At 43.2% G+C, this 19,936-nt stretch overlaps 1 long non-coding RNA gene across 1 annotated transcript; it reads right to left on the bottom strand.

Moving 5' to 3' along the window:
* Positions 1 to 2,364: 2,364 nt before the first annotated feature.
* Positions 2,365 to 19,490, bottom strand: LOC120396506. The gene is made up of 3 exons (XR_005593186.1): positions 19,429 to 19,490; positions 4,042 to 4,163; positions 2,365 to 2,713 (listed from the first exon to the last, which is right to left on the bottom strand). It is a non-coding gene; the product is annotated as an uncharacterized LOC120396506 (long non-coding RNA).
* Positions 19,491 to 19,936: the final 446 nt, after the last annotated feature.

Raw genomic sequence — 19,936 nt, 5'->3', positions numbered from 1 at the left:
AGTGGTTTTCAAATGCTGTCAATGTTTAGGTTGGACTTTTCAAATTTTGGAAACCCAAACATTTCTTTTCCTGTGCATTTTAGCTTCAGATGGAAATTTGCAAAGACTAATTTGTGGTCAGTGTTAGTGAGCTTGGGAGACCAATATGTTCTGCAGTTGCCGATGGATGATTTTCAATAATGATTTTATTCACTGTGTCTGAATATATAGCTGTTTTGTAAGGCATTATCTGCCTCATCACTTTATCTATGGAGTGGGATGGTCAAGATCTAGAAAAGGCATCTGTAACAGGGTACTGACCTTTAAGGCCAGAGGAGGTAGGTTGGGAAGCCAGTTGCCATATTCCTCCCTATGTCCAGGAAAAGCAGATGAATCCCAGAAAAATAACTTAAGCTGTTGTTGTAAGAGAAGATGGTCCCTGGGAGCAGTTAATGTCTGGGGAAGGGAAGGTATAAGGCCATCCCAGACCATTGTTCCTTTAAGAGCCCACAACCAGGAACCTTGTAGAGTGGGCAGGGCAAGAGTCTTCTCTCTCATCCAGGACAGACAGAGCTTTGGGTTTATTAGATACACCAGGGGAGTATCAAAAGAGTAATTAGTTGGCTGGGCAGATGAGCTCCAAGCTCAGTCAAATGAGGTTGCTGCTGAAGAAGCTGGAACTGAGAAGGACTCAGCCAGGATACAACCCCAAGAAGGAGGGCTGAGAAACCCTGTAACCTGAAAGGATCATCTAAAAGCCAAGGAAACCAAGTTTGGAAACACACAGCCCCAGGAAGGGCTGATTCTGAAAGAGGAGCTCTTTGAGGGGGAGAGCGGGTTAATCTCAATAAATGTTAAAAATTTTGGATTAAAAAATTCACCCAGCTGAAGTTGTCATTTGTCAAGGCCACAGAGCAAACAGTGGAATTGCTGCTTCTCTTGTCTGCTCTGATCACTCTACGTTTTGTGAGTTAAGGTATAAGATATATTGTACTATATCCCATTGTAGAGAGGCTAGCTGGGGCTCGTCTCTCTCCAGGGCGGCAGGGAACCACACCACCTCACTCCCTTTCAGAATAGCTCTTGCGGGGAATTAGTCTGGCTGCAGGAGTCTTCCTCTACGACTTTAGCTGAAGGTACAAATAAACACAGTGAGCCCAGAACATGGCAATGGGGAAACAGGTGCTCAGGCCCTCAGGCAGGGGCTGAGCAGTAACAGTAAATAATGGTAAGCCAGGCCCTGGGTCGGGGCGGGGCAATGGTGAGTCAGGCACTCAGGCCCTCAAGCAGAAGCTGAGCAGTAATAGTAAATAATGGTAATCCCAGTCCCTGGATCAGGGGCGGGGGGTCCAGCACCATGGGTTCCTCGGGAGAGCTGGCTGGGGTGGGCTCGGCAATTCCTTCTGGTAGCTGGCATGGGGCAGGCTCGGCAACTCCCCTGGGTAGCTGGCACAGGGCAGGCTTGGCAACTCCTCCAGGTAGCTAGTGCAGGGCAGGTTTGGCAACTCCTCAGGGTAGTTGGCGCTTGGCAGGTCGGGCCAGTCCTTGGGTTTTCCACAGGACACTGGGCTTTCCCAATCACGAGCTAGGCCAGATGCATCTGGCCTCCCTGGCGGCTGCTTCCCCAGTGAGCCCTGAGGTCGGGCCTTTATACTTCCGAGGAAATGCCTGACCTTCTGGGGGGCAGGCTCAGAACTCCCTGGCTCCACCCACTCTGGTGTCTGGACGGGCTCGTCTCTCTCCAGGGCAGCAGGGATCCACACCACCTCGCTACACCCATGTATTAGTAATTCTGACTTGACTTCCTCTTCAGTAGTTCTGTAGACTATACACAGGGCCTAACTGCAAGAGTGTGCATTGCTGGCTCTAACACCAAGTTATTTGTTGAATTATGAAATTATTGTTAGGTTCTTCCTGTTGACTTTGTTCACTGAATCTAATAATGGTGATACCAGGGAGAAGGACTGCTTAAAATATTTAGAAATAAAGTGCTTGATTATATATTATATTTGTAGTGCTGTTGTAGCAATGTTGGTCCCAGGATATTAGAGAGAGAAGGTAGGTGAGATAATATCCTTTTATTCAGAAGTTTTCCCAAAAAGAGAGATTACCTCACACATCTTGTCTCTTTGATTCAGATATATTATTTATTTGATTTATACAATGCACTCAATCACGTCTCATGGCACAGGCCAAAATCTAATAACAATTTTTGTTTTCCCAAGAAATCAAATGGAAGAAAAAGGACATTATCAGGTTATCAACACACTTTTCTTCTCTTCCCATTTACCTCACATCCTCTCAAGGAGGTGTGCTAGACAGCTGCAGATCCAGCTTAGGGTGGGGAACAAATTCCCGAACCGAGGGCCTGTTGCTGACAACAGTCAACTTCCAGCCCCCAGACATTTAAATCTAGGGCCTATTTGCTTAGATGTCCTAACTGATATCAACAGCTACTGCCACTGATGGTGAAAGAGGTGATTTATCAAAGAGCTGTAACTTAAAGTCCATATAAGGCTTTAAAGATCAATATCAGTGTCTTCAGCTGCACCCAGAAGTGAATGGGAAGCCAGTAGCTCTCCTAGAAAAATAGCACTGTGTTTGTTCAGGCTAATATCACCTTTTCCACTAATTGTAGCTTCAAGAGATCTTCAAGTTTAGCCCAAGAATAGTACACTGAAATTGCTGCAATCCAGAAGTCAAAGGGCCTGGGTTATTATGAGAGGGTCAACATCTGAAAAAAAAAAAAAAAGTAGTCGTAAACACCTAGCCAGATGTAGATTTTAAAAAAGCAGGCTGGATTCTAACGCTACGCTGCAAAAACAATCCTCCTTCCCATCCCACTATTTTAAAATTATATATGGTGAAATATGTTCCCTGAGGAGACCATCCACTGAATCATACAGAGGAAGTGGGAGCCAAGAGCAAACTGAGGCAGATGAGACAGCCTCTTAAGTGAAATCTTGTGAAACGCATGCCAAAAAAATGATGCTTTTAGAGTCTAAGCCAATTCTTTAGTATCAAGCCAGAAAACTAATCCAATGAAGAGATTAAACACAGAGTAATATTTGCAGAGAAATAAAGTCATACAAGCATATTCATTGTTAAAGATTTTCTTTCACTTTGTTTGATAGTTGAGGGGCAAAGGTGGGAGGGCAGAGAAAATTAAACGCTTTCTTTGCCTCTGCCGAGTTGTGCAGTTTGGTACTTATTATTTTGTTGTTGTTTGGCTTTATACATGGTGGTTTTATTCCATGATTTCTTTGCCATATAACAAAATTAGGACATTCCATGCAAGAAAATCTATGTTTATGCAACTTTGACACAGTTAAGCACTCAGACAATGGGAAATACAATTGTTAAGATTATGTGCATATATTTAACCTTGCCTCATTCCATATCCATTTGTATTAAGGCTGGTGGGGAAAAAATCAGAACATTGTCATTTACTAGACATGTTTTGAATCCTCAACATATTTTTTTGGTCTATTTTGAGGTCCCCAAAACTTGGGAAGATCACTTTCCACCATTCACTTTTGGTTCAAAATTTCATAATTATACATGTCCATCTCAAATGTTCACATGAAATTACCACGGCAGATACTTTTGGCAATTTTGCTTTTGAGAGCAAATAGAGAGATGGTGGGACACTAACAATACAGACTAAGCCACAGAAAATCATGCCTATTTTTATAATACGTATGCAAAGACTAATATGTGGTCAAAAGAACAGGAGTACTTGTGGCACCTTAGAGACTAACACATTTATTTCAGCACGAGCTTTCGTGAGCTACAGCTCACTTCTTCGGATGCATAGAATGGGCTATGCATCCATTCTATGCATCCGAAGAAGTGAGCTGTAGCTCACGAAAGCTCATGCTGAAATAAATGTGTTAGTCTCTAAGAAGTCCATTCTATGCATCCGAAGAAGTGAGCTGTAGCTCATGAAAGCTCATGCTGAAATAAATGTGTTAGTCTCTAAGGTGCCACAAGTACTCCTGTTCTTTTTGCGGATACAGACTAACACGGCTGCTACTCTGAAATATGTGGTCAGTTACTTACAGAAATGGCCAGGTAAGTATCCATCCTAATTCCTCCTCTAGCGACATGGGGAGTTGTATCTGGTCCTTCATGTGACAATAAGGGAGATGGCAACTTCAAATGGGATTTTGGGCATCTTCATGCTAAGAAAGAAAGTTTATTATAGGCTGAAAGAATAATGATAACAATTATGATCACCATCATCAGTTCTCAAGGGGGTGTAATAGCAGCTCCCATTTTCAAAGCCTGATTCCGGCCACAAGGCAATTACAGACTAAATTAGAGAAGATAAGACAACAGCAGAGAAGGCTGGGGTAGGAAGGTGGGGGTCATATCATAAAAATAGAGCATTTTTGAGTTTTATGACCTATACTCTGTAATTACAATGGGAATAATATAAAGAGCATGTGGCTCTATTATTGAAACCTAGTCAAATTACTGTGCAAGTAAAAACACAATAAACCAGTCTCACTGCAGTCAAACCACATGTGAAAGTTTTCAGAGTAGCAGCCATGTTAGTCTGTATCAGCAAAAAAGTTTGTTTTTTAAATCAACTTTGACATGGAATAAGCCAGCCTCAACATAATCAACTGACTTACAGAATTGGTGGTGAGAGAACCACAAAATTATTTGAACCACCATTAATACTAGACTCAAAGTATGAAGCAGGGGATGCATGCTCATATCTTATGATATAGCCCATCAGGGTGTAATTCCACATAATAAGCTTGCTCTGCCTTTGGCGTAGCCTTCTGTAATTTTAACTTTGCTTCTATTTTAGTTATATTATAAAAACTGGTACAAAATATAAAATCTTTCCATTTATTACCACAGGAAATTTACGTGTGTAACAGAACATAGGCCAATTGAAATAACAGTCTCGGGATCCATATCAGAAGCGGACTTTGTTTTCCACCACCCAGTACTTGTTAGTACCAGTGTGGTCAGTTTTTAGTTTACCAACATCCCAGCATCTCAACTGTACTGTGCAATTCAGAGACTTCCCCCAGAGTGAACCCACATGCTATCAACTTTGTCTGTAAGACATTATACAGAGCACGTAAGGTGTCCCCCGGTGCAAACAGCATTACAAGTCTGGGGCTTTCCAGACCTTCTATTGTCTTGCAACGATGCTTGAGGAGGGAAAACAACAGGTGTAATGCACAGCTGCAAATTCTTGATTTTCCGTCATTAATTTTTAAGTCTTCAGTTTGAATGCAGTTGATGATGAGTAAAATTCACTACTACCTGAAGGCTGGGTGGCCTATACAACATGTTTTGGAGGTTTTGGTTCTGTTCCTAATGAGGTAGAAATTACCTCAGTGTCCACTAACAACACACACACAGAAAACCCTACTGCCATCACCACCATTGCCATAATTGGTAGCCTGGTTTGGAAGTCTCATTAGAAAGGCCAAAGGATTAAGGATGAAATTTGCCCCTGTGCAGAGGGCCAGCAGAAAAATGAACAATATTCTAGTCTTAATAATGCAATGTTAGCAGTTACCTTATAAAAGAAGCCTCTATCTGGATGAGATCATCTCCTCACCCAGTTTTCAACTACTGTTATGCCAATATCTCCCGGATCTGTCTTTCCACTACTGACCTGTCTCCCTCCATTTATTTCCACATTTTAGTTTCTTTCTCTGACAGATTCTGGTTAACTTGAACTTAACATTAGCTCCTTCTCTTACCTCAGAAATGGTCACCAGTCCTCTCATTCTCTGTCACTGTTGCCAACACCCACTCCTTCCAGTTTCTAAGCCCATAACCTAGATTCAACTCCTTCAACTTTTTTGCCTCTCACATCCACGCTGAGTTCAAATCATGTTGCTTCTTCCCCCATAACATTTCTAAGATCCATCCTTTTTATTCTGTCTAGATAGCCAAAAATTTTGTCCCAAGGTTTAATCATCTCCCATACTGAATACCACGACCTCTTCCTTTATGGTGTCTCTGACAGACACATTATCTTCTTCAGGCTATAGAAAACATAGCTACTAATGTCATTTTCGTTACGCATATTCTGAATGCATAACCCCCTCTCCAGCCTCTCTGAATCCCTCTATTGGCTTCCTCAGTTTCACTGCACTCAGTTCAACCTTCTTATTCTCACCTTCAAGGCCCTATAGTACTCTGTCTATTTTTATTTCTTACTGTGTCTGATGCTCACACACACACACACACACACACACACACACACACACACACACACACACACACACACACACTGCCTCCTCCATTCCATCAATAAATGCCAGTGGATTTGTCAGCTTCTCACACAAATGTGTCTCTGCCTTCTACCCTCTCTTCCTTTAAATCCCAATTCAAGCTCCTCTTCTGCAGAGGCACTATAAGAAATCTGCTAATTGATGATGGCTTTTTATGAAGGGCACATGAAGAAACGTTCTCTATTTATAAAAATAATGTAATAGAATTGAAATTAGAGTCAGGAATTGAACCCAGGTCTCCATCCTGTGCCTTAACCACAAGGTAATTCTTCCTTTTGCAGGGGATACCAGCATAATATAAGGAACCTATTTAAGAAAAACATGTTTCTGGAAGAGGCCATAATCCTCTCTAAAGCTGTAACAAATTCAGAAACTTTAAACATACATAACTAGTCATGGGCCAAGGCACACAAGTCATATAAAGTTAGAACGTAAAACCTTCATCTCCAAAAACCTAGTCCTCTATCTCTTGAGCTAAAAGAAAACCTCCATTAGCTGGAAGTAATGTGATTTGTATCCCTTCCATTCCACCATCTTGTGTAGGTCACTTGTCCTCTTACATTGTTAGCTTTCTCGGCAGGTACTATGTCTTTACATGTGTAAGCAGAGTCAGGATGAGCCCCACCCTGACATCTGGTGGTAAATTATGGGGAGTGCGGAAAGTGTTGCATTGGTATTTCGGTTATTTGCATGGGCATTCCCACCCCACTTAGCATACCGCAAAGCAGCATGGGATGGTTATTTTCGCAGCTGTGGGAGCCCCAATTTCGTTGTTATTGGGGCAGGAGGAATGAAATGTTGTCACCCTGATTGGGTAAATGGGGAACTACAAAATTGTCTTGTGATGGGGGGTTTCATTGTCAGCTGGATAGCGCTTGCTAGATGGGGCACATGGATTCCAAAACCCATTGGAAGGAGAAAGGCTGGGGACAGATATCTGTACTGGGTGGTGCAGGCTCTTTGTGTGAGCCAGAAGCACCAGTTCCACCTGTGCCTCTCTCCACTGTGGAATGTCAGAGTTAATTTTTGATTCCCTTAAGAGTCTAAATGCAGGTTACTGAGCTGAATTCACTGGTACTGGGGCTCCCCTACTAAGAGCTGGACTTGCTGAGCTGAGAGCACTGAGTACTGTGCTAATGAGTGGGGGAGCCTGAAGCCATACCGTGGAGCAGAGCAGCTGGCAGAGCAGAGTGGAGCCAAGCAGCTCATGAGGACAGCTGGAGTGGCTCATAGGACAGCTGGTGGACCAGAGCAGCTGGCAGAGCGGAGCAGCCCACAGAGCAAGCGGAGCTGAGCTGTTTGCGGAGATGACTAGCGGAAGCAGAACCCCACGAAGAGGCAGGGCAGTTGGCCCCGAAACCATGTAAGGTGCCCCTTTTCTACCCAGGCTGGGGAGGGCTGCAGAGAGACTCTTGAGCTCTGGGGCTGCACTGACCCGGGACAGAGACTTTTGGATTGTGGGACTTTTGGGACTGTGGGTGATTTGGGGGGTTGCTGGACTCAAGGGCCCCGAGAGAAGGACATGGCCCAATTTGCTGGAGTGGGTCTTTGCTCACGGTTTGACCTATGAACTCTAGCTGAGGTATTTTCCCAGTTTAATGCTTGTTGTTTGTCATGTAATTAAACCTTTTCTGCTACACCAAGACTCTGTGCTTGCGAGAGGGGAAGTATTGCCTCTTCGAGGTGCCCAGGGGTGAGTGTAAGATTTTCCCAGGTCACTGGGTGGGGGCTCGAGCTGGTTTTGCATTATGTTGTGGGGAAGGGACCCCTATGTATTGAACCCGGCCCTTGCTGCTATTGTTTCGGCCCGGCAGAAGGGTTACACATGTATTTATATAATACAACAAAGGAGGCATCAAACCTGATCTACTACAGCCTAAATATTAAATAACAACTGCCAACAGGTTTAACATGTTTCAGATTGCCTCACATATATTTCCTCCTTCTGTTTTAAGCAAAAGTATTGCACTGTACACGGGTTTTTTGTTGGTTAGTTTGCTTGTTTGATTGACATTTTGTTTCACTGGAAATTATGCTGTAGGTGCAAAATGTTCGTGTTCTGAGAGCTGAAGATTGGGACTGCCAAATTTGAAAGGTCACTTGCTACCAGATGCAGAACATTAAATACATATTATCATAAACTTTTTATGGAGGCTTCACTAGTAAAAGTAGCAGTACATACAAAATGTTCCACGAGGAACAACATGGTCCAAATTCTTAACTCACTCTACAAGTAAAACATACCCCAGTATAAGGACTGCAGAACTGTGTGGTGTATGTGTGCCAAACTGAACTGACAGCTGAGGTCTGTTTTCACACCTTTGGACTGATGAACCAAAAGGAAAAATGTTTGTGTACTTGGGATAGATAGATTTGTAGAAACTCAGGACCAAAAAGGCTGTTGGGGTCTCCCTGGAAGGAGTAACTACATTGGTGGAAGCCAGGATAACAGCTTTATGGTCATGGACTACTGTTGTCAGGACTCTGATCCATAGAGGATTAGCGTTAAGGCACCCAAATATACATGGCAGGCAGTGACAGAATCTCTTGCTGGGCTCCAAAACAACACAAATACAAATAATAAAAAATAAAGATCTTTGCTAGAGAATTCATTCATATGTTACATATGGACAGGCACATTGGCTTGGGGAAAATAGAAATGATTCAAACCTTTCAAAACTCAAACTTAACTAAACCTAATTTTTGTTTATTTTTGCTTACATTTTCAGGTGTTAGCTTGGACCAGAAGTGTAAATGCTGAAAAACCATGACTGTCCTTGTGGTATTTCTGATCCAGCTGAAACACTCATTCTACCGACCAGCTTTTTATTGAGGCAGCTATGGGGAGGTATCATGTAATTTTGCCAGATAAGGGAAGCCCTTTACGTCCTAGAGAACACTAGCTCAGAAACCTTGACTGTGCTCCAAGTAAGCCATGCTGGAGAAAATGGGGATTAATACAAGAATTGTAAGGTGAATAAGGCGCTGACTTAAGAGGAGAAGGCATCTGATTAAGTTGAAAGGACAGCTATCAGACTCAGGGACGTTACTAGTGGAGTTTGTCAAGGATCAGATTTGGGACTAATCTTAGCCAATATTTTTTTATTAATGACCTTGTCACAAGAAGTACGAGTGTGCTAATGAAATTTGCTGATGGTACAAAATTGGGAGGCACCATCAATACAGAAAAGGATCAGAATATGATACCGTAAGATCTAGGTGACCTTGAAGACTGGAGTGACAGAAATGGGATGAATTTCAACAGTACAAATGGCAAGATCGTGCGCTTAGCGTCTAATAATAAGAATTGCTGCTACAAGCTGGGGTCTCATCAGCTGGAAGCAACAAAGGAGGAGCGATACCTGAGTGTGCGGGGTGATCAGAAGGTCTATGAGCCATCAGTGTGAGGTGGCTATGAAAAAGGCAAATGCAATCCTGGGATTTATCAGGCAAGGTATTTCCGGAGAAGTATTACCATCGTACAAGCCATTGGTAAGACATCATTTGGAATACTGTTTAGAATTCTGATCACTCATGTTCAAGGAGTTTAATTCAAACTGGAACTGGTGCAGCAAACTGGTGCAGATACTAGGATGATTAGGGGAATGGAGGGCCTATCTTATGAGATGAGACTGGAAGAGCTTGACTGGTTTAGCTTAACAGAAAGAAGGCTGAGAAGGGATATAATTTCTCTCTATAAATACACTGTGAGGTGTAGGGATAAACACCAGGGAATGTGAAGAGATATTTAAACTAAAAGACACAAGAACAAATAAAGTGAAGGGTGAAATTAGAAGGATTCTACCCATCAGAAGAGTGAGGTTCTGGAACAGCCTCCAAATGGGAGTTGTGGGGAAAAAGCAACTTAGTTCATTTTAAGAGAGAACTGGACAAATTTATGAGAATGATTGTATGGTGGGGTTGCTTGTGATGGTGGGGATAGGGCTCAGCAGCCCTGGGGTTTACTTCCAGTCTTCATGGCTTCAGCTGGACAACTGCAGGTGTCAGGAAGGTATTCCCCTCCACCAAAAAATCTATTCTGTGGGTTTTCTTGTTGTTTTTATCTCCTTCCTCTGAAGCATCAGGGATGGCCATAGCTGGAGATGAGATGGGATGGACCAGTGCTCTGAGGAGGCAGTGAGTATTCTTTTTCTCAAGTGCTTGGCTTGCTGCTCGCTGGTCGTTGCTCACAGGCTTGCAGTCTAATGGATTGCCAAATGTGGGGTTGGGAAGGGATTTTCTCCCAGCTAAGATTGGCAGTGACCTTGGGTTTTTTTTCACCTTCCTCTGCAGCATGTGGATGTGGGTCACTTGCCAGGATTAGCTAAGTATATCTCACTTAATCATTTCCCTGCCACTGTGGGGGCCTTGGGCACTAGTGCACCTCGGTCCTGCCTATTCTCTCCCTGTGGCACATAAAATTTTAGTCTCTTATGGACTGTATTACTTTGGTATAATTTTGGTTGTTGGCTTGTGTGTGCTAGTGCTGGGTGGTGCTGGTGGCCTGTGATATAGAGGAGGTCAGACTAGATGATCTAGTGGTCCTTTCTGGCCTTGGTCAGTGACTCAGTGACTCTAGATGTGAGTTTTTCAACCTCTCTTTTGGCTAGAACAGGTTAATGAGTTTGCTGCAGCTGCCCATTAGATGAGGTTCATGCTTCTAGTGCAAAAGCCCTACGTTCAAACTCTGCTGATGACCCAAACAGAGTCAATTGCACTAGAAATTATAGTGAGTCTCCGTAACTGGCTAAGCAAAGATTCAGCTGGCAGTGAGTACAGACATGTTTCCCCACTCCCAGTGCTCCAATTTTGGGGACAGGCAAGTCTTGTAATTCTAGAATATCCTTGTATGGAACTGGGGAAAGTGGCTCCTTCTTTGCTGCTTCTTAGGTCATATCTACACTTACCGGTAGATCGGCACTGCTGCAATCGATGCAGCGGTGTCTATGTAGTGGGTCTGGTGAAGACCCACTAAGTCAATGCAGAGCACTCTCTGGTCGACTCCGGTATTCTAGCTCCCCAAGAAGAGTAAGGTAAGTCAGTGGGAGAGCGTCTCACATTGACACAGTGCAGTGTAAACACCATGGTAAGTCGACCTAAGGTATGTTAACTTCAGTTACATTATTCACATAGTACCAAAACTTAGGTCAACTTACTGCGGTAGTGTAGACCAGTCATTAGTTTCTGGGTGACTAGCCACTCAATGACTCCTGAAGACTTGGGGTGTGGTTGAGGGAACTGAAGGTAGAGAGTGGGAGAAAAAAACCAGTATCCACACTGTAGGTGGTGTGCTTGAGTCCACCAAGCACCATCTGTTTCTGAGAGAGAGGTCTACACTACGCATTTAAACTGATTTTAGCAGCGTTAAACCGATTTAACGCTGCACCCGTCCACACAACGAGGCCCTTTATATCAATATAAAGGGCTCTTTAAACCGGTTTCTGTACTCCTCCCGACGAGAGGAGTAGCGCTGAAATCGGTATTACCATATCGGATTAGGGTTAGTGTGGCCGCAAATTGACGGTATTGGCCTCCGGGCGGTATCCCACAGTGCACCATTGTGACTGCTCTGGACAGCAATCTGAACTCGGATGCACTGGCCAGGTAAACAGGAAAAGCCCCGTGAACTTTTGAATTTCATTTCCTGTTTGCCCAGCGTGGAGCTCTGATCAGCACGGGTGGCGATGCAGTCCCAAATCCAAAAAGAGCTCCAGCATGGCCCGTATGGGAGATACTGTATCTGATCGCTGTATGGGGAGGCAAATCTGTTCTATCACAGCTCCGTTACAGAAGATGAAATGCCAAAGCATTTGAAAAAAATCTCCAGAGGCCACAGCAGGGACTCAGCACAGTGGGTCATTCCCATTTTTGCCTAAGCACCCCCGGCCGACCTCAGCGAGGCCAGCCAGGAGCACCCATGATAGCAGCAGATGGTACAGAGTGACTGATAATCGTCATCTCATCGCCAATTTACAATGGCATGGTAGATGGTACAATATGACTGGTAACCATCTCTGCTATCTTGCAAAGGCAAATGAATGCTGCTGTGTAGCAGTGCAGTACCGCGTCTGTCAGCAGCATCTAGTACACATACGGTGACAGTGACAAAAGGCAAAACGGGCTCCATGATTGCCATGCTATGGCGTCTGCCAGGGCAATCCAGGGAAAAAGGGCGCAAAATGATTGTCTGCAGTTGCTTTCCCAGAGGAAGGATTGAGTGACGACATTTACCCAGAATCACCCGTGACACTGTTTTTGCATTGGGATCTCAACCCAGAATTCCAATGGGCAGGGGAGACTGCGGGAACTATGGGATAGCTACGGGATAGCTACCCACAGTGCAATGCTCCGGAAATCGACACTAGCCTCGGTACATGGACGCACACCGCTGAATTAATGTGCTTAGTGTGGCCGCGTGCACTTGACTTTATACAATCTGTTTTACAAAACCGGTTTATGTAAAATCGGAATAATCCCGTAGTGTAGACGTACCCAGAGAGACAGCCTGGAACCCAGCCAGGGCCGACTTGCTGTTTGTCTCTCTCTTCCTGATCTGACATCAGGAGTTGGGAATAGGTGACAGGGGATGGATCACTTGATGATTACCTGTTTTATTCGTTCCCTCTGGGGCATCTGGCATGAAACCTGTCAGAAGACAGGATACTGGGCTAGATGGACCTTTGGTCTGATCCAGTATGGGTGTTCTTATGTTCTTATGACATTGATAGCATAGTAAGGCTATCCTACGTCTATTCTGCTTGATCCTCTTATCAAAGAATGAAAGGGAAAAACAAAACAAGAAAATGCTGAATCTGTCATAGACACAGGTGAGAAGAATTCACCAGGCTAACAACAGCACAGATTAGTTCCACCAGGGAATTCCACATTCTTGTCCCCCAAATTTTATCTGGCCATCAACCCAGACCCAGACTTTCCAAACAGAGTCTGTGATTGGCCTCAGAATAAGTCATTGTCCAGCCGTACTCCAGTCTTCTTCCTAACTTCTTCAACTCCTGGGGCTGAGAAAGAAGGGAACAAAGAAAAGGGATGAGATGCATCGGAGCCACTTATTCAATGGCAATGGACTGAAAGAAATTATACAGATCAACTAAGCTACTGAAGGAATAAATAGTTCAGTGATGAAAACTCCAAGCCATCAAAAACCAAACTGGAGACAACAGTGCTATAGGGCATAGCATCAAAATAGGTTCTAGTCATCTGAGAGGGTTAGGTGGCCTGACACCTGCACACATGAAACCATGGAAATGTTCTGTCAAAATACAGATTGAAAAACTTGGGGAGTAGAAAGATGTGTATGTGCAGTGGTCCATTTGATTGTACCTGACTATTGTTCAATGCAACGATGTTATGTCTTCAAGAAAACGAGTGATTGCTGCCATCTATTGGTAGACGAGATACACAGATGAACATTACCTTCCCACCAGTATACTAGAAGCTACTGCGTTTACCTAAGAATTGTCATGTTATATTGTTATAACAAGGATGATTATATATACTGTCACTCCACTTGGTATCACAAGGATTTATTTTTCTTTATAAAAGAAAACTATACCACCGAATATGTGCAGTTTATGTTTTTTCTTGATAAACTTCTTTCCTTTATATTCGCTCAATGTTTTGTCTGTTCTAACATTTAATTTTTTTATGGCACATGTTGTATAAGACCCCACTCAATTTTCTCAAAAGCAGAACATCTCTTCTAAGGACATGATTACACTACAAAGTTAAGTTCACTTAATTTAAGTCGACAGCCAGACACCACAGTAATTAAGTCACTTGGGCATGTCCACACCACACTCATTGTGTCAGTGGATTGCATCTTCACTAGCAGCTCTTGCATCAATGCACAGAGCAGTGCACCATGGGTAGCTATCCCACAGTGCAACTAGCCGCAAGGGGTTTTGGGATGGGCTTGCAATGCCTTATGGGACAAAAACATTGTCACAAAGAGGCATGGGAGCATGGCAGTTTCCTTCCTCCCTTCCCTGATATCAGTGGCAAACAACTCATGTTTTTCGTGTGCCTTTTTTCAAAAACCTGGCTTAGTCGTGCATATGCCATAGTCTAAGAAGCATGGACACCACTCATCTGTGCATTCTTGTTGAGAGCGTTACAAACACCTCGCGCCTTATCTCACAGTATTTCCAGAGTCAAGACAGGAGCATGGAACATTGCAATGTCATTCAAGCAGCCCTACTGCAAGCCATAGAATGAAAACATTCCCGGTTGTGGCTGGCAGTCGTTCAGCAACTGAACATGGTTGAGCACTGTTTCTGATCCTGGGAAACAAGCACTGACTGGTGGGATTGCATTGTTATGCAGCTATGGGATGATGAGCAGTGGCTACAGAACTTTCGAATGTGGAAGGCCACTTTCCAGGAACTTTGTGCAGAGCTTTCCCCAGCCCTGATGTGCAGCAATACTAAAATGAGACCTGCAATGCCAGACTGCTACCATCAGTGGGCAATTTGGAGTTGGTAAATCCACTGTGGGAACTGTTGTGATCCAAGTGTGAAGGGCCATTAATCGACTTTTGCAGAGAAGGATAATGACTCTGGGCAACGTGCAGGACATAGTGGATGGTTTTGCCGCAATGGGGTTCCCTAACTGCAGTGGGGCGATAGACGGAACACATATCCCCATCTTATGACCAGACCACCTTGCCAAAGAGATACTTTTCAATGGTGTTGCAAGTACCGATGGATCACAGGCGGCATTTCACTAACATCAATTTGGGATGATCAGGAAAGGTGCATGACATGCACATCTTTAGGAATACAGGTCTGTTCAGAAAGCTGCAATCACAGACTTTCTTTCCAGATTTCAAACTAACCACTGATGACCTTGAAATGCCAATCGTGATCCTGGGACACCCAGTTTACCCCTTCTCCAATGGCTCATGAAGCCGTACACCGGCCACATGGACAGCAGTAAGGAGTAGTTCAACAATAGGCTGAGTAAGTGCAGAATGGTAGAGGAATAAATAAAGAGTATTTCATTCTTAAAACATTGACTTTTATTGCACAAACATAAAGAGACTGAAAGAACAGGAAAATAATTTAACCTTGGGCAAATGGTGTGATAAAACTCAGAGGGGAGAAACCAAGTCAGCTTGTCTGTGAAAGCACAGAAGTCTTGCCCATCAAAGGTCTTCAAATGGCTGCCTTTTGTTCTTAGTACCCTACCCTGGTGTTGAATGGAAGAGATGCTGCACCTTCCCAATCCCACCTTGTGGAATGTTTGGGGGAGGGGGATTGGGAACAGGTTGATGTTTTCAGGCCGTTGTGCAGGGGTTGCAGAAGGAGCCTAGCTTCAAGTTGTTTTTCTTGACGTGCAATTGCCTCAACATGTCTGATTGGTCCTTCATAATCCATAGCATCTCATCCTGCATGGCATGCTCATGCTCCTGGGATGGTTTTCTGCTCTTCACGTCCTCCAGGCTCTGAGCTCCATATCAGCTGTCCCTGAGGCATTTGTTATCTCGTTGAACATGTCATCACAAGTTCTCTCTTTCTGTCCTCTAATCTAATCTGCTGTAGCCTCTCCGCCGGTGTGGAGGATGTGCTGAAGGCCAAGCTTTCCACTGTAAGGCACTCAAAGCAAAAGGCAACCATTGTCAGCGCATACCCTGGGTCTGGTACAAGGTTGCTATTTAAAAAACACTCCCCTTATTAATCTCAGGTGAAAGCCAGAACAAAATCAGAATCCCAAGCTGTTTAACAAACTGGTTTGCTGTTCCAGCCATGGTGAGTATGCCCTAGCAGCATGGGGTGACATGCCTTGTGATGCAACTTGTGGGAAACCCGCACTGGGAGCACGAGTGAACAATACCCCCTCCCCCTAGCAACATGGATGTTGCCTAGAGACCAGGGTTTACCTCCAAAATTGTGGTCTTTGTCTGAAGCAGTTCTGGTGGAAGGTGTGTGTGTGTGCGGCCAGAAGAGAACATAAGAAACCCCGCTGCCCTTCCCTTAATGCTGCTCGCAGTTGTCCTGGGCTTGTATATTCTGAGGTCAGTGTTGATCCCTGCCATCCAAACATGTTAGTGAAACCATGGTTGAGGGACCCAGAAATCACCATGGGTAGGGGATCACATACTCTATTGTTTGTGGTATGAGTCTAGTAATGATAACTTCCTCCGTCTCCCCTAGGTGACCCTATGTGATAGTCTCCTGAGGGTAACAGAGATGGGAAGGGAGCAGATTCTGCAAGCATCTGGGTACAGACCTAGTCCTCAGGCTGCTATGCTATGTATTGCAGTGATGTCATCAGAGTTAATACTGGAGTGGTGGAAGAAATAAGGCAAAACTTTTGAAAAAGATTGCAGAGTAGCTCCATGAAAGTTTCCTGGAGATCTCCATGGTGGATTCTTGGGCCATCCTTGTTTACATAAACAGTCCGGGGGGGGGCACCCTCTGCATAGCATAAGAATTCTTGAAGAGAAAAATGAATTTTCTGTGCAATTTTTGCAATAAAAGATTAGGTAAGAATGATCTCTTTGTAAAGCATACCTTTTCAGAGATTTTTACGTATCCCACTAACTTAATAAGTATATTTCATAGGCTTCAAATTTCACCCACAGTATCTCAGACATAGACTACAGAGTAGAACTTGAAATAACAAAGTCATTTCTAAAGTTCATCATAATGTAATCTAGATTCACCAGCAAAATATGGTAGATATAAAAGTTATGTAAAAACAGACTATAAAGTCAAATGAATATCCCAGATTCTCAACTTTCACTCAAAATAAACAAACAAAACAGTATCTCTGTAATCCTCATGGTTGTGAAGAAAACCTTGAAGACTTGAACCAATTGTAATTGAGGTCTTCTTCTCAACCACATGAATTAAAAATATATATATTCACAAACCCAAAATTTCATTTAATTTTAGTTAAGGTTGCTCTACTCGATAAACTGAACCATAAAAAAATTAGAAAATAAAAAATTAGTGATTAAAAAGAATTAAAAGGTTGCAAAGTTGAGCACTAACAAGTTGGAAAATGTTAGAATGAATGTTGCCCATGCAACCTAAATTCAGTCCCCTTGTGCATATGCATTATGATACAGCCTTTAATTACATGCATAAGTGACTATCTGGGAAAAAAAACTAATACTAATTAGTCGCTGAAATTTGCTTCAAATTCCCCATGGCATGTTTACAAAACAGTTTAAAAGATGAGACACTGAGGTACAGACCCAGTAAAACAGAACATTCTGATGCAACCTTAATTATGATCTTGCTATTCTAAAATGATAATGAAGCAGGAAATTGAAAGGTCTAGAAAAATAAGGGTTACTGAGACAATTTAGGAGCTGCATACATTAGGCCATATGGAAAATTATTAAATATTTAATTTTGTTATAGCACAAAAGCAGATCTTAAAAACTATATAAAGCTCATCTGATGTTAATATTTCCACATATTTTGGGCATATCAGATATTATTTTTTGTTTTTTTATGTCTTTTATTTTTTTTCAAGACTCAATGACTGTTAATGTACACCAGTTGTGGAACAGGGCTAGGTATTTATGACCTTGTCAGATGGAAATCAGGTCCTGGGATGAAAACCTTGCCCTACTGAAATCAAGAGAGTTTTGCTATTGACTTCAGTAGGGCCAGGATTTTACCTCTAAGCTTCCAGCACTGGAGCATGCTGATGCAGTGGTTAAATAAGAATTCTGGAAGAACAGATCCACTGAAATCAAAGGGAATATTTGTGTTGTTAAGGGTTACTTGCTTAAATAAGGTTTGCCGAATGGGATCCATACCATGTCCACTGAGATGTCACCCTAGGAAAATGAATGGATCATTGTGTGTATATGAGCATGTAGGAAGCTGAGAGTGGTGTAGAATCATTTGGTTTTGTACAGCACCTGGTTTGGTGTACTCTTATTATGGGCTAGATAGTGAACTCCTTACTCCCATTGGTGAGTAATTATTTGCGTAATGTCTGTCAAGGTTAAAACTGTTTCTATTGTTGTAAAAGAATATTTTAATGAAATTGTAGCCTTTTTATCCAAAAGGATTATTGTTTTATTTATTATTAGAAAAACCTCTAGAATGGTAGGTTTTGTGTCCTGCTAATGATAAGTAGATAATTTTGGCATTAATAATTGTATTTTTTCTAGGAGTACTTGTGGCACCTTAGAGACTAACAAGGTGCCACAAGTACTCCTCATTCTTTTTGCTGATACAGACTAACATGGCTACCACTCTGAAACCTGTATTTATTTTGAAGGTCTCAGTCCCTATTGTCCGAAACCGATTGCGGTTCGATCAGCTTTGGTATTGGGAGAGGAAAAACCAGGCTGGACCAGAATAAAGTTTAAAGCCAAGTGGCTGCGTTTAATGGGGGGATAGTTACAACGTTGGCCGAGGAGGGGGCGATTCTTAGCTGGGATGTTATTAAACAATACAAACACACCCAAAAATCATTAACAATACAAATCTATACTGCTCACTGCTTCACACTGAGTAGGCAGACACACCAGTTACACTAGAAGGAAATCGGTTTCGTCACAGCGGTGCCCGGTGCAACACAGAAAAAGAGACCCACAGGCCACTGCCTCAACCGCCCTTGCTTTCACACTAAGGGATTTACCCAGAGTGTGGTGCGGCTGCGATTGTGCAGGTTCCACTCACACAGACCGCGGGGACAGAAACCCCTTGGTCAGCTAATCCTCAGCATCTAGCACCAAACACTCCAGACAAAGACAGAGCAGTAACTCACACAACTTAAAACAGTCTACAATTAACTATCTACTAAAACCCAGAACAACTATACAAACTAAACAACTGTGCAATTATGAGCTCAATAATTCAATTCTCATATACTGTATACACACTTGGTACCGAGTTGGGGGCGGGGAAAGGGGAAGCTAGGTAAGCAAGCTGTCAGAAATTAGAAAGCAAATACCACACTCCAGGCGCAGCTGACCAGCAGAGCAGACACCAGAAGCATGACGAGCTGATAGAAATAGATCCAAAACGATAAATCCAAAGCGATAACGAATCCAAAACAACACGACACGAGCTAGCTATACCGGGAGGAGACCCTGGCCAAAAGGTTGATCAGGCCCTTCAGCTGACACGTGGACACTCCACAAAGATTTTGGGGGGAAACCTAGTTTTATTCGAAGGGTCTCACTCACTCGTGTCAGCATCTGACTGGTCCCTGGCTCCTACACCCTTCAGGCTCTGAACTGTTGCCCCCCACGCCAACAGGATCTGCACATGACACACTGGCATCTTTGCACAAGGCACTAGCCTGACCCCTAGATGACCAGGCAGAAAAGAGCAGGAAAATGCACACAGCACTATAATGTTGACCACTGCACCTCAGGGTTGCACACAACACCACGGTGTTGCTGGGCAGTATTAGGTCTCTGCCCTCTCCTGTGGAACAAGAACTTGGTCCAAGATGGAGGCTGCCTTGTCCTTTTAGCAGAACAAGATGGCCGTGGACCGACAATTGGCCATACAGAGCCATAACTATGTATAGGGTTGCGACACCTATTATATTATCTCTATACTTGAAACATTAGATTTGGTATTGTTTTTTTAAAAAAAAAGAGAAGCAGCATTTCACTAACACTATAAGAAGAAATGTGATATTGCTTAGTTTAGTTTGGGCTCATTCCTTGTTTCAGAAAATGTTCT

Source organism: Mauremys reevesii, linkage group 2 (genome assembly GCF_016161935.1).
Source record: "Mauremys reevesii isolate NIE-2019 linkage group 2, ASM1616193v1, whole genome shotgun sequence".
NCBI lineage: Eukaryota > Metazoa > Chordata > Testudines > Geoemydidae > Mauremys > Mauremys reevesii.
Note: the sequence above shows the minus strand (reverse complement) of the source record. Positions and strands in the feature narration are given on the sequence as shown.